Source organism: Bactrocera dorsalis, chromosome 5, assembly GCF_023373825.1.
Source record: "Bactrocera dorsalis isolate Fly_Bdor chromosome 5, ASM2337382v1, whole genome shotgun sequence".
Classification (NCBI taxonomy): Eukaryota; Metazoa; Arthropoda; class Insecta; order Diptera; family Tephritidae; genus Bactrocera; species Bactrocera dorsalis.
The window spans coordinates 29,194,860-29,208,438 of record NC_064307.1 but is presented as its reverse complement, the minus strand read 5'-3'; positions in this window follow the sequence as shown (position 1 = coordinate 29,208,438).

Here is a 13,579-nt window from a genome sequence, read left to right as displayed (position 1 = left end):
CAGTTCTCAGTGTACTGGCGCATGAGTGTAGTCAAATTTTCCACCAGAAAACTGGCACCGAGTGTAGTTTTAAGTTTTCCCCTTGTACTTAAAAAGCGAGGGCAATAAATAAATAAAGGGTGATTTTTTTAAGAGCTTGATAACTTTTTAAAAAAAAAAAACGCATAAAATTTGCAAAAATCTCATCGGTTCTTTATTTGAAACGTTAGATTGGTTCATGACATTTACTTTTTGAAGATAATTTCATTTTAAAATGTGACCGCGGCTGCGTCTTAGGTGGTCCCATTCGGAAAAGTCCAATTTTGGGCAACTTTTTCGAGCATTTCGGCCGGAATAGCCCGAATTTCTTCGGAAATGTTGTCTTCCAAAGCTGGAATAGTTTGCTGGCTTATTTTCTGTAGACTTTAGACTTGACGTAGCCCCACAAAAAAATAGTCCTAAAGGCGTTAAATCGCATGATCTTGGTGGCCAACTTACGGGTCCATTTCTGAGATGAATTGTTGTCCGAAGTTTCCCTCAAAATGGCCATAGAATCGCGAGCTGTGTGGCATGTAGCGCCATCTTGTTGAAACCACATGTCAACCAAGTTCAGTTCTTCCATTTTTGGCAACAAAAAGTTTGTTAGCATCGAACGATAGCGATCGCCATTCACCGTAACGTTGCGTCCAACAGCATCTTTGAAAAAATACGGTCCAATGATTCCACCAGCGTACAAACCACACCAAACAGTGCATTTATCGGGATGCATGGGCAGTTCTTGAACGGCTTCTGGTTGCTCTTCACCCCAAATGCGGCAATTTTGCTTATTTACGTAGCCATTCAACCAGAAATGAGCCTCATCGCTGAACAAAATTTGTCGAAAAACAAAAAACGAACCGAACACTGAATTTTTAAATAAAATTCAATGATTTGCAAGCGTTGCTCGTTAGTAAGTCTATTCATGATGAAATGTCAAAGCATACTGAGCATCTTTCTCAGTGTACTGGCGCATGAGTGTAGTCAAATTTTCCACCAGAAAACTGGCACCGAGTGTAGTTTTAAGTTTTCCCCTTGTACTTAAAAAGCGAGGGCAATAAATAAATGCATACTCAGAGTCTTCGAAACACTCTGAACACGTCGGTCAATTTGAAATAATGTCATGCTGGAATCTGTACAAGCAGCTTCTAAAGCACCCAAGTCCCCTTATTAATCGGGTTAGGGGAAAATCCCCATGTCGAACGTCGATCCATGAAGAGATGTCCGGTATCAGACTGTGGGTCAACCGTCCTTTCAGTGATGTTTGCACCGCTGCTGCCATATTGTTTAGCTTTTAACTTTCCTTTCTCTTTTTGGGCTCCTGTAGACGACTCTGATGACTTGTATACCCGCTCATATTTGCACCCTAAATGTCAATAGGCCATTACTGGCTATTACTTAAGAAGCATCACTGTGCCTATTTGTCTGGCAAATGCTTTAATCTCTAGCGCCTGGATCCATATTGGAGCCGGATTAAATAAAACCGATCTACTGTGTATAACCTTGAGTTTATTATTACTCCCAGAAACTTTAGTTGTGGCTGTAGATAAATCACATACTCCCCTATGGTCAGAGATATACATATTTTCCTTCACTTTTCTAGTCTTTATGAGCATGACTTTTGTCTGTTGCACAGCCAGTTCTAAACTCATTGAAGAAAACCATTGTCGCAGACGGTTTATGCACTCATTGCATTTGCGCCGGAGGACATCTAGGTTTTTAGCCACTGCTACCATAATAAGGTTGTCGGCGTAAGCAATTAATTTAATGGGTTTTAGTTAGTGTCTCGCCAGCGCCCCATCATCCATTAGGTTCCACTGAAATGGAGTAGCTCTCGGTGCTTTCATCAGCATCGAATAATAGGTGCCTGTTTTCAAAGTAACTCATAATAATTTTCATGAGATATTGAGGCGGGCGTATGTCATACAGAGCCTTGATTATGTCTGTTCACTTTGCTGAGTTAATGGCATTCTTCATCACACCTAGATCCGTTGGCGAACTTGTCGCTCAGTTTTTGAGATATCGATCTTAAAATCGACTCACGTCATCGGTATCAAAAGCTTGATTAGATAACTTTGTGTTTGTGCACGGTATTACAGCTTTGGTAGTGACATATTAAGCGGTTTTCCATGAAATGTATTACCGTTAAAAATTTCGAAATGCTAGTTAACAATAAAAGTCACTATGCCTGACTTAGAAAACCCAAAAGAAATTCGAATAGCGTCTTGGAAAAATATGTCTTACTTTATTTTATTTTATTTTATTTTATTTTATTTTATTTTTTTTTTTTATTACTAATTATTATTTTTTTAATTCTACACCTTACTTGGCTTCCAGTGCAATTGTAATGACAACCAACTCTACCTTGCTCTTGGCAATGGAAAAACAATTTAATTTAAATTGCTAATATATGTATGAGTTACATTTTCACCAATTATAATAATTTGTAAACAAATGTAAGGTTAGCAAGTCACTGCAGCCTAAAGCCTCTACAAATAGCAGTGACTACAAAAGCACGCTTCCAGTGTAAATGCAAATTGTTTCATTAACACACACACATACAACTACTACACAGCCTAATCGAACTAAGTAAACTCAATAAAATATTTCTTGTACATGCAGTAATTTAGAAATAAATTGTCTTAAGCTTGCTAGTATTAGGAGATATAATCTATTAAATCAAATGTGAAAGTAAAATTAAATATTGATAAACAAAGCAAACAGAGAGGTAAATTACTAAAGTAAAAGACACTCACACACATATACCACACAAACGGCAACAAAAAGTCAAATAACGGTATAATTAAATCTTGTAGAATAACTTAAATTTAAGCAGAGCATACGCTCATAAGTTACGGAAAGGCAACAAATGCAACAAAAACGCTGTAAAGGAAGCTAAAGGCAACTATGACAACAATAAATTAAATGCTAAATGCAAGCATTCATATAGGATAAAGATATAAATGTGTGTTTGTATGCATGTAACACAAACGGAGAGCGACATAGCTGTAAAGAAACCTGAATGTAACTAATTGTACGCCAAAAGTGGCAACATTTTAACTAGTAACACAGCTGCATTTATGTAGAAACTCAAACACATACATACATACTCGTATTGGCATAGGTGAAATGATGTGCGTGAGCGTTAAAGTGCTGGCATGCGTAAGTGTGTGCGTCACATAAGCAATTCATTGCGAATTCTTGACCAAAATAATTAAAAACTTATAAACTGCTGCCAAAAACACACACACGCGCAAGCAAACGCACATGTGTACCGTATATAAACAATAACAAAAACAATGTATATGAGCATGAGCATGTTCATAAATAAATAAGTTAACTCAACAAAAGTGAAATACAAAAACTACTCATGAACAATACGAATATGTAGGCATACATACATATTTACGTGCATACGCATAAATTTAGGTTAAATGAAAACTGCAATTAATTGCATTGAAATGACTGATCACTAAACATTTTTAATTATTATATGAAAACCGAAATAAGCAAATAAATTAATACAAAAAATTCGTAGTATAAGTATTAATAAATAGATATGTATGTAAATGCGAAATCCTTGCTAAAGCAATGATAAAGTGAAACTTAAACAAACGCAAATACAATATTTGCATACTTACATAGTAGATACATACACATAGCTACATAAGTACACAAAAATAAATATTAAAATACAAATGCATTTTCTATACTTGTTGGCCGCATCATCATTTTTAGTGACAGCTGTACACCCTTTATTATGCAATAACACACATTCCGGCATATAGTTTTTTGTGAATTCACATATGTATATGTGTATAATTTGATATTAATGATTTTATACGCACTTTTTGCAAGTAATTTACCTTGATTTATGCAATTAGCATAAATAATTTATTTCGTTTGAGAGCGTATATGATGCGTTTAAAGGCTCACTGATCGATTTAACTGATTTATTTGCAATGCCTGGGAAAACGGCAAATAACGTACAAAATTATTTGTTTCACACTGAATAATATTTCTGATACAATTTGGTCTTTTGGCATTTGATAATGACAGCTTATAGAAATATTTATGTAGGATAAAATTTTAAAAAATTTAAAAGCATTTTTTAGACACTTGTAAGGCACAACAAAAGTGAAAGGCTAAAAATCCCAATGTTTGGGAATGAAAAAAAACGCTGGTGTTTCAATAATTGTTAATTTTGAGAAAAGAGACACAAAAAAATTTAAGAATAATATAAATATGCAATTAAATATTCTACAGTAATTCCAGCCTTTTGCAGGTATGAGATCTAAACAAAAAATGTACAAAAGGACATTGACTATAATATGAACCACAGCCGAAAAAGACCAAAAATTGACAAACTGGCAAAAATTATAATTTAACCAAAAACTAGTCATGTTTGGTGTGGTTGATCAGGTCTAAATACTGGTAAGACAATTTATGAAGAGCTTCATTCAGAACGTATGATAGCTATCGGATTATTTGAATGTGAGTAATAACTGAACCATACGAGTATAAAAAGTGTGATCCATCTCTGGACAAAAACTTCAAATTTAAGGGAATATTTATTATCATTCGAAAGAACATTTCTTGCCATTTATTTTTTGTCTGTTCATCCGTTGAGTCCAATTTTCGTTCGAGCCTCAAGGACTAAATCGAAGCGAGTTTGTCCGCAGGAAAAGATCTAATAGGGTTGTATCACACGATGTTGGTGGCCAATCGATCCGACCCAAAACATGATATTATCTGCTAACCAAACTGTTCTCTCTTATTGAAACCAAATATCGTCGAGATCACGAGCTTCAGTTTCCGGCATCAAATAGCCGGTTATCATGGTGCGACAACGGTTGCCATTGACGGTTACGTTCTCAACGGCATCATTTCTGAGGAAATATGGACCGATGATTCCAAGGGCCTGTATAAAATGGCAGCTCTTGAATGTCTTCAAATTGATTGTTATACCAAATGCGACAATATTTCTTGTTTACATACCTGCTGAGCCAGAAATGAGCCTCATCGCTGAACAAAATTTTGGTCGAAAACATTGGATCTTCTGGGAATTTTTCAGGAGCCCATGGGGCGGAGGGAATTATCTTGGCTAGGTCAAGTGGATTCAATTTTTGCACAATCTATATGTTGTACGTCTTCAATTTAAGACCTCGAAAAATGGTCAATTCAATTCCATGGGTGCTTGGACGCAAGATGAGTGAATAGTACGCTCAGTAGGCCGATTATGTTGATCATAAGTTGAACGTAGCGCGCGAAACACATATTTTACAGAAGTTGAATTTTCATAATAAATCCCCCGTTAAGATACTATGGAGCATGTTACACTTATTCACCGCCTTCCATATCAAAAATTTATACATACATACATAGGTCGGTTTAGCATCATATTTTCATTTCATATTTCGCCAAGCTTCTTTAAGGCTTAATTAAGGGGATAGTTTTTAAAAGAGAGAAAATTCTGAGAGTAATTTAGATTAAAAGTGTTAAAAATCCATTCGGGAGCCATGCTTTATCAAGAGTGAAAATTTCAAAAAACCTCTTGATAAAAATACAACTTGGGAATTAAAGCGTGGCAATTTAAATTTACGGTTTAAAATTTGGTTGACAATATCTGAAGTGCTGCACTCAGGAACGACAGTTTACAATCTGTTGTCGTATGTTTCTTCTAACTCACTCTTCAAAGCTAAATGACTTAGCAAGACAAGTAAATCGAATATGATTATTTAATTATATTAATCATTGCAACAGAATTTACTAAATTCCACCAAATTTTTAATAACTAAAATAAAGATCACTGTCTAGAGTTCAACTATTTACTCCTATAAAATAATAGAAATGTACATAGCTGTGCTGAACTCTTTTAGCTAATTTTCAGCATTCTTCATAGAGATCAAGTCAGAGATATAATTCTTGAGCCTATAATGGAGATTACTAAGCTCTTTTATCTCTATTTTTTTTTTTTTAAGAAATGTGTAACAGTCCTTCTCTTTTTCGATATTATTTTGCTGGTGAGAAGTTTCTAAGTCTTTAAAACGGTCAGAGGAAAATCTCTAGTCCTCGTCATTTGAGTGAAGTGTTTAAAACATGCTGTTCGAAGCCATAAGGCCCGTTATTCTCTTTTCTACTCCATATTGTTTTTGACAAGATTTTAACTTATAGCCTTTTCTTTCTTCCTCTCCCGGGAAATCCCTTGACTCCATTTCACTGACTACTATAATTAGCCTTCATATGATAAGTTCATCAATTCCTGTATGCAAATGGGTCAAAGCATTATAGAAGTGCCAAAATATATGAGTATAATAATTATTTATTTATTCCTTTTAAATATTTTCCATTACAATTTTATTAATAATTCCTCTCACATACTACCGATTCATCAGTTCGCAACAAGTTTTAATGGGAAAACGACATCCATTAACTATTACGCTATCATCTTCCACGTAATGAAAAATGTAATGCAATAAAATTAAAAAAGAATTCTGAAAGTTAAAGAATATAAATGTTGTATATGAGTAACATGCATTTATAGTTATAGATTTATGAATAATTAGTACATACTTACACACATATTACTAGACAGTTAAGAGTAACAGTGCTGTAAAAATATTTCCTTGTACCCTAGTCTAAATAATAAAGAATCTAAAAAAACAAGCATTAAAAGTGCAGACTAAATAAAAACATATATAATAACAGAATTAAAAAATATATATTAATTAGATAATAATATGGTACGATTCACATAGTTAAAGTGCTTAAGTCATATCAAAATTTACAGATTAAAAAAGGTATATAAATACATACAGTAAATAAAGGGTAATAAATTTTGTATACTTTTCAACTTATTTGTTTTGTTGTAACATAAAAAATTTATGTAAAATAAAACATTGGCAAAAGGGGTCAAGAAGATTTTACTTTTTTATTCTGCAAAACTAAGCAAATTCGTTCAGTTTAAAGAAAAATGGCGTAAATCAAAACCGCGGATAATACAAAAACCATATACACGAAACAACAGCGTTAAACATGTCAAAATGAAGACTTCGATTCAAAATAACTAATAAAAAGGAAAAAGTTAAAAACCTACAAATCAAAAGTGAAATTAATTCAACAATAATCAAAATCAACCACTAAACGTCAAAATAATTAAAATATCTACAAAAGCATATTTGCATTTACCACATACAAACATAATGTCTGCTTCTATGCATAAATATATATGTGTAAAAATGTGTGTTCTTATTTTTTATACCAAATTATTATAAATAGTAAATACTTATATATAAAATACATAAATTAATATAAAACAAATATTTGATTACGATATGTGAGTAGTTAAAATTTATACAAAACATTTAGTTGCCACCTAGTTTAAACTTGATATATTGTATTTAGATTTAATTATACTATGTACTAAGGAGTTTTTCGAAAACAAATATAAAGATAAGTCGGTGCAGATTGTTATCGTAAACTTTAAATATATTAATTTTAAATTAAATATAATAAAAAGAAGCATAAAATAATAGTCAATACTAATGCTAATAATTATAAACAACAAAGAAAATTATAAAACTGAAAAATTAATAAAGAATAAAGAACATACAGAAATACTAAATTTATAAAATAACAATGAATTATATTTTCTTTAATGGTAGCAGTTTGGATCTCACAGTTTTCTGCGACATATGTATGTACTACTTGCTGTAGTAATGTAATGCAGTATGTAGAACTATGAAGAGTTCTTCTGACATATAGAAGTTTCATTAATAGATCTTATATTTCCTTGATCGGACATATTTAGAAGTATGCATTTATTTCTTGGAAAAAGTTGATGTTCATTTCAATAGCACAGTAGGCAATAAATATTTGAATTGGAATGTTAATGTAGTCAAGGATAATTTAATTGATTTGCGATGTTACGAGTTCAGCTAAATTTCAAAGCATATACTGAACTAATCAATGAGAGCTAGGGATTCGTATCGGCGAATCGAAATTTTGACATAGGACAACCTGTTCTATACAACTTTAATGTTGTCTCACCTTCTCAGGACTTTTGCATTAGGGTGTGCAAGATCTCTTGCCATATCCTGTTGAGGCGATGAGAGATAGCCTTGCCATGGCGTACCGTGGAGGAAGATAGAAAGGAAGGACTTCTCTTAACAAATCGTTCAGGATTATTAATCTTTCTTCCCTCATGCTAAAAAACGGTGAAAATCGCACTCCTACACGCCAGTCAGTACGCGAACAGAGCAGACAGATTCACTAACACAGCTATTTACCAACTTACGGCTGAACTCCGAAATTCCGTGGGAAATGTCAAGATTGCGACATGCGCATTTCTTGATGCGCTTGACAATGCGTCCCACGCAAGGCACTGGAGAAAAGGAAGGTGGCGGCTCCAGTATGCGGATAGAGGCTGTACCTCGTAATAGGATAGCTGAAACCACTGTGGGCGGGAAAAATATTCGAATCCCCCTTACTGTGGCGCCGCGTAGTAGATGAGCTGATTGAGTGTTCACAAACTATGGTACTCGGTGCTATGAAGACATTGTCATAATGCACGAGGTAAATTTGAGGATACAAAAAGAGGTTTAAGCCTAGCTAAAGGCCTAACACTTGGTGGCAGGGAGTTGAATGTGCCTAAAGACCACACATTAGACTAAGCCTTACGATAGAATAGACATGTGGCACTGTCCAGAGCCACTAGTGTGCTTATAATATGCATGCACCTACCCGGTAATCCTGGGGCTGCAAGCCAGACATCATAAGTAGTGGTTGCCTCGACATCAAAGGCAACGTAGTCCTGTCTATCTATCGAACCTGCAAGGACTCACTTGCGTCAGTGGTTCAGAGGCAATGTGCACAAACCAAGAGACGGCATTAGGAAGAGTTTAAAATTCACAAAGGAGGTTAAAGTTTCTTTCGACAGTAAGGCGGATTGGAGTGATTCCATACTTGAACTACTACTGAGGGACAGCACTATCCAGAGGTACACTGACAATTCGAAAACACCGGAAGGCATTGGAGCCGGCATTGCCAGACCGCATACCAAGCTATCCATAACAAGAGGATGTTTTCCGAGGATCTTTTAAGCAGAAGTCTTTACTATAAGTCAGTGTGCAGAAATCAATCGCCAATGCAACTGTCGCATCCAGAAAATGCGTCACGTCCAGTTACTATTGGGAGGTTACAACCTAGTAAGGTTTGGATGTATGATCAACCTCCATCGAGACAAAATGCGTCTCCTTGTCGCGCTCCATACTGGGGCTGCAGGCCCAAGAAACACTTGTCCAACATGGGCATACTATCGGTTTTGCGACTTTGAACCGGAAACTAGAAGACTTGATTATGGATTGCCCAGCAATTTGTTGAAGCAGGCTCAAGGCCCATGTATACATCTACGTGGATATGAAACACATCACCTCCGCTCAGCAAGCTACTGGAATTGTGCAGAGTGCTGGACCTTTGTTATCATATGTGATATAGGAGAGGGTACAACAGACCATAGATCGCAGTGCAAAACCTCAATTAATTTCTATCTATCTAACATATTCATTGATCTAGATTATTTATTTATAGCCCTCGTGCAGTTGTTACTCAATTGTAAACCACATTAGTATTCTGATTATTTACGATAATCTTCGCCAAAAAAAAAAAAAAAAATACAATATGGGATCTTTGCCTAACTATTATTATTAATGTTCTTTTAAATGCAAATAATAACAAAAAAAACCTAACGGCGTCACTGAAGCTCTAATAATTTTCACAGGCGCTTTTTTAAAGAATAAAGGGTACAAAGAGATATTCACTTGTTTTTGATCGGTCAGTTTGTAAGGAAACTTTAAGCTATAGTGGCCCGATCAAAACAATTTTTCGAATATTGATGTGGAAGCTATAAGATATAAAGATCCGAGATCGGCAAAGAAGCATTTTATTGATAAGAAAGGAACGTGTGCAAAATTTCAGGCCGATAGACCGAAAGCTTATAGAATAGTTCGGGTATATACAGAGGGATAGAAGGACATGGCTAAATTGATTAAGATCGTAAGACTGATCGCTTATATTTATATTTCAAAGAATTTTCGACGTTTTCTTTGGGGTTTTACCAGCTTTGTGGTAGCTTAATATACCCTGTTCAGGGTATGATAACGAATTTTGGTCAAAAGCGCATTGCAGCCCCTACCAGACATACAAAGAAACGGAACTTTGTACAACAGATAAATTTTCCGAATGTATTCTGCTTACACCGCGTAAAGTATAGTAACATTAAGCCTAGCAAGGTATTCATAAAAAGAAATATTCACGTCATGTATCAAAAGCTTTATTTGCAACATTAAAAACATCTTTCCCCTTATAAAATAAATAACAAGAAAAGTTCATGCCTTTTGTAAAGAAACTGTTATACTAATTCAAAGCTCGGTATTATGCTTTGTGGTATATACAATAATTTGCTTTTTCGTGCTTGTTACTTACGCTACGTTCATGAGTTATAAAGCTTTGTAAACTTAACGATTGTTATATACATGTGAACTTTACTCGTCACTTTAAAAGCTCACAGTTACATAAAAGCTCGGTGGCACGGACAGAACGCAGTTATGCTAAATTTTAAAAACAAGAAGCTTACACTAGTGCATGAATTTTTTTCAGTTAGTTATTAAAAAGTTCATGAAACTTAAAGAAGGAAACTCGCACCCGAGTGGGTAAAAATATTGTAAGTTTGTGTTAGGTTGTGATTGCAGTAAAGCACAAAAGAATTTTCATTTGGAAAAAAAATCATCTTTTATTTAATAAAACAGGTTTTGAACCAAAAAAGCGTAATTTTATTACAAAATCAGCAAATGCCAGGAAAGTGTTTCTTAATGCTGAAATTAACGAGTACAAATAGTTGAAACAAGAAAATCGTTAACTTTTCTTACAGGAATTTTATTCCTACCGTACAGTTTTTATTGCAGCTGTTTCCTATAGTAATCCGATCTGAAAAATTTCTTTGCAGTTTATATTATCGCCTCAGGCAATAATCCTTGCCAAATATCTCGTCAAATGAAAAAGCATTCCAAACAAGCACTATATTCGAACGTACAGTTCGAATGCCAGTTGTATGCTAGTATAGATATTAGCGGTGCCGACAAATAAGCAGCTTCCTGGAGAGAAAAGAAATTATGCAGATCGATATCTTCGCGCATTATTCGCAGCAAGTTTTATCTCGTTATACTAACTGCTTCTTGATTTGTGTATTTGAAATTGAAAAATCAAATGGAATTTAAAATTGTGCTATATGAGAAGTAAGCATAGTTGTTGCAAAAAAATTGGCGGTGCAGCCCATCGTCCAATTTTCACACTGGCTCCAATTAACAACAGGTATAAATGTACTACATCTTCTTCTTAATTGGCGTAGACACCGTTTACGCGATTATAGCCGAAGTTTTCATTGGGTGTTTTTTTTACGTGGCGGATCTCAAACCTAGCGCACAACCCTACATAGGGGATGTTTCGCCTTCTCACTTTAGCTCGCCTTAAAACGGATGTTCTTAGGCTACACAGAGGATACTTGGTCAAAGACCGGAAGTCGTGAGCTGCTTGAGCCATATGTAAAAGAATCGTTTCTGGCCACTCCCAAGTGAATGGCGATCAGAGAACTTTCCTCACTTGCGTGAACTTCTACACATAACCCACATACCATATATATTAATATATAATATATTTATAAAGTGAATCTTCTTGAATAAAAAAAATGCAAAAATATGTATTTAGTATAACGGTTGCGAAAATATTATTTAGAGTAATTGAAGCTTACTTGTGATTGATTTGTAGCACATTAGGGCTTATCACATAAGATTCGCTTGTAAGCGATACAATATGGCATATCGATCAGTACCCCGTCAGAGTGCTCAGAATTAATGTTCACAGATTTCTTAAGATATTTCGGGTTTTACTCAAGTTATTGGTTATTCTGAAAGACACTCAGAATAAATTCTCCAAATCGATAAGTTATCTACGATTGTTCCTATCAGAACATTTTATATCTTCCAACGGAACATCGATAATTGTTTCGTTAGACAAAACCGTTTGCTGAACCTTTTAACAAATTTCTGGTTGTACTGACCTACATGACAGAGATAAAGTAAGGCCATAAAAGCTTCATCAGCACACATTCTTTATTTCTTCGCTTTTGAGTAATAACACAGGTCCACACATTTTTTGCATGATTTTTCGTAAATACATAAGTATATCATATTTATAATTTTCAGAATTTGATATAAAAAGGATAGGCTTCGCATTAAACCTTTTAGATAATTGTTCATAATGATGAATCATTCGGCAGGACGCGTATTTATACTTTGCAACCAGTTGCTACAAAAAATTTCGAACTAGGCATTATCGGACCACTGCCACGCCGACAAATAGCCATTAACCGAAAACTTATAAAGTGCCAGAACTAAACACTGAATTAAGATATAAAAGTGTAATTTGGCACAGAGGGTTACAAACCAAGGGACAGCTGTGGACAAAAAATTTAAAAAAATGGGGCATGGCCCCGCCTTCTAATAAATTTAATGTATATATCTTCTAAACCACTTAAGCTACAATAATCAAATTCAGCCAGCACGAATATTTTAAGATATATTATAATCCCACCAACAGAAAATAAATATTTGGACCCCAGTATCTATAATATGTTTTTGTCCAAAAATATCCATCAATGTCTGAGATAAATAATTGAAATTCAAAAATAGTACTTCTCTGACAATGTTTTGTCTATACTTTAAAAATGGATTGATTTGAACAAATACTTCCTTTAGCCCCCATATACCTAATATAAAGATAATCGAACTTCCGGGTGACTTTGGACCGCATATAAATGCTTATTTCGATTATTTTTTGGTGATACGTACAACCGTTAGGTGAACATAACTACATATAATACTTTGTAGAAACTGGTTGCAAGAGTATAAAAATTACAGATCTTGACATATTAAAAATGACCGAAACGACACTTATAAATCATATCATCCCCATTGGGAAACCCGTTATCAGCAATAACGTGCCGAATATTCTCTTCCAATGCGTCAAGCTCTCGGAGTAATAATCCGCTCATCGAAAGTTTCCTTCAATAAATTTTTTATTTTGTTGACCGTATGGAATCGTCCACGTCAACACTCTCCATTTGGACCCCACTTTAATCATGGTTCGAAATATTGAATGCCTTTAATAATTGAAATTCAAAGATAGTACTGCTCTCACAATGCAATTTTTGCATGAGATAGATTTTGAAACACATCAAACCATGATCTTCCATATAGTGAATGGGAACTCTTCTAATTGTGGCGCACGATGGCAGATGGACTGATTCGGGTTTTCTTCGATACTATGCTCCTGAGCAACAAAATGTTCGGCTTTTTAGTGCTTAGAGTATGGCTTCCCTGAGGAAGCCCATTATATTCTGTAGTAAACTGATGCGAAGCCGATCCATGGTTACTCAAATTACGTATTCTTCTTAGATATTATGTCATTATTTTAGCAATAAATTTACGAAATTTGCAAACTGAGTAGAAAT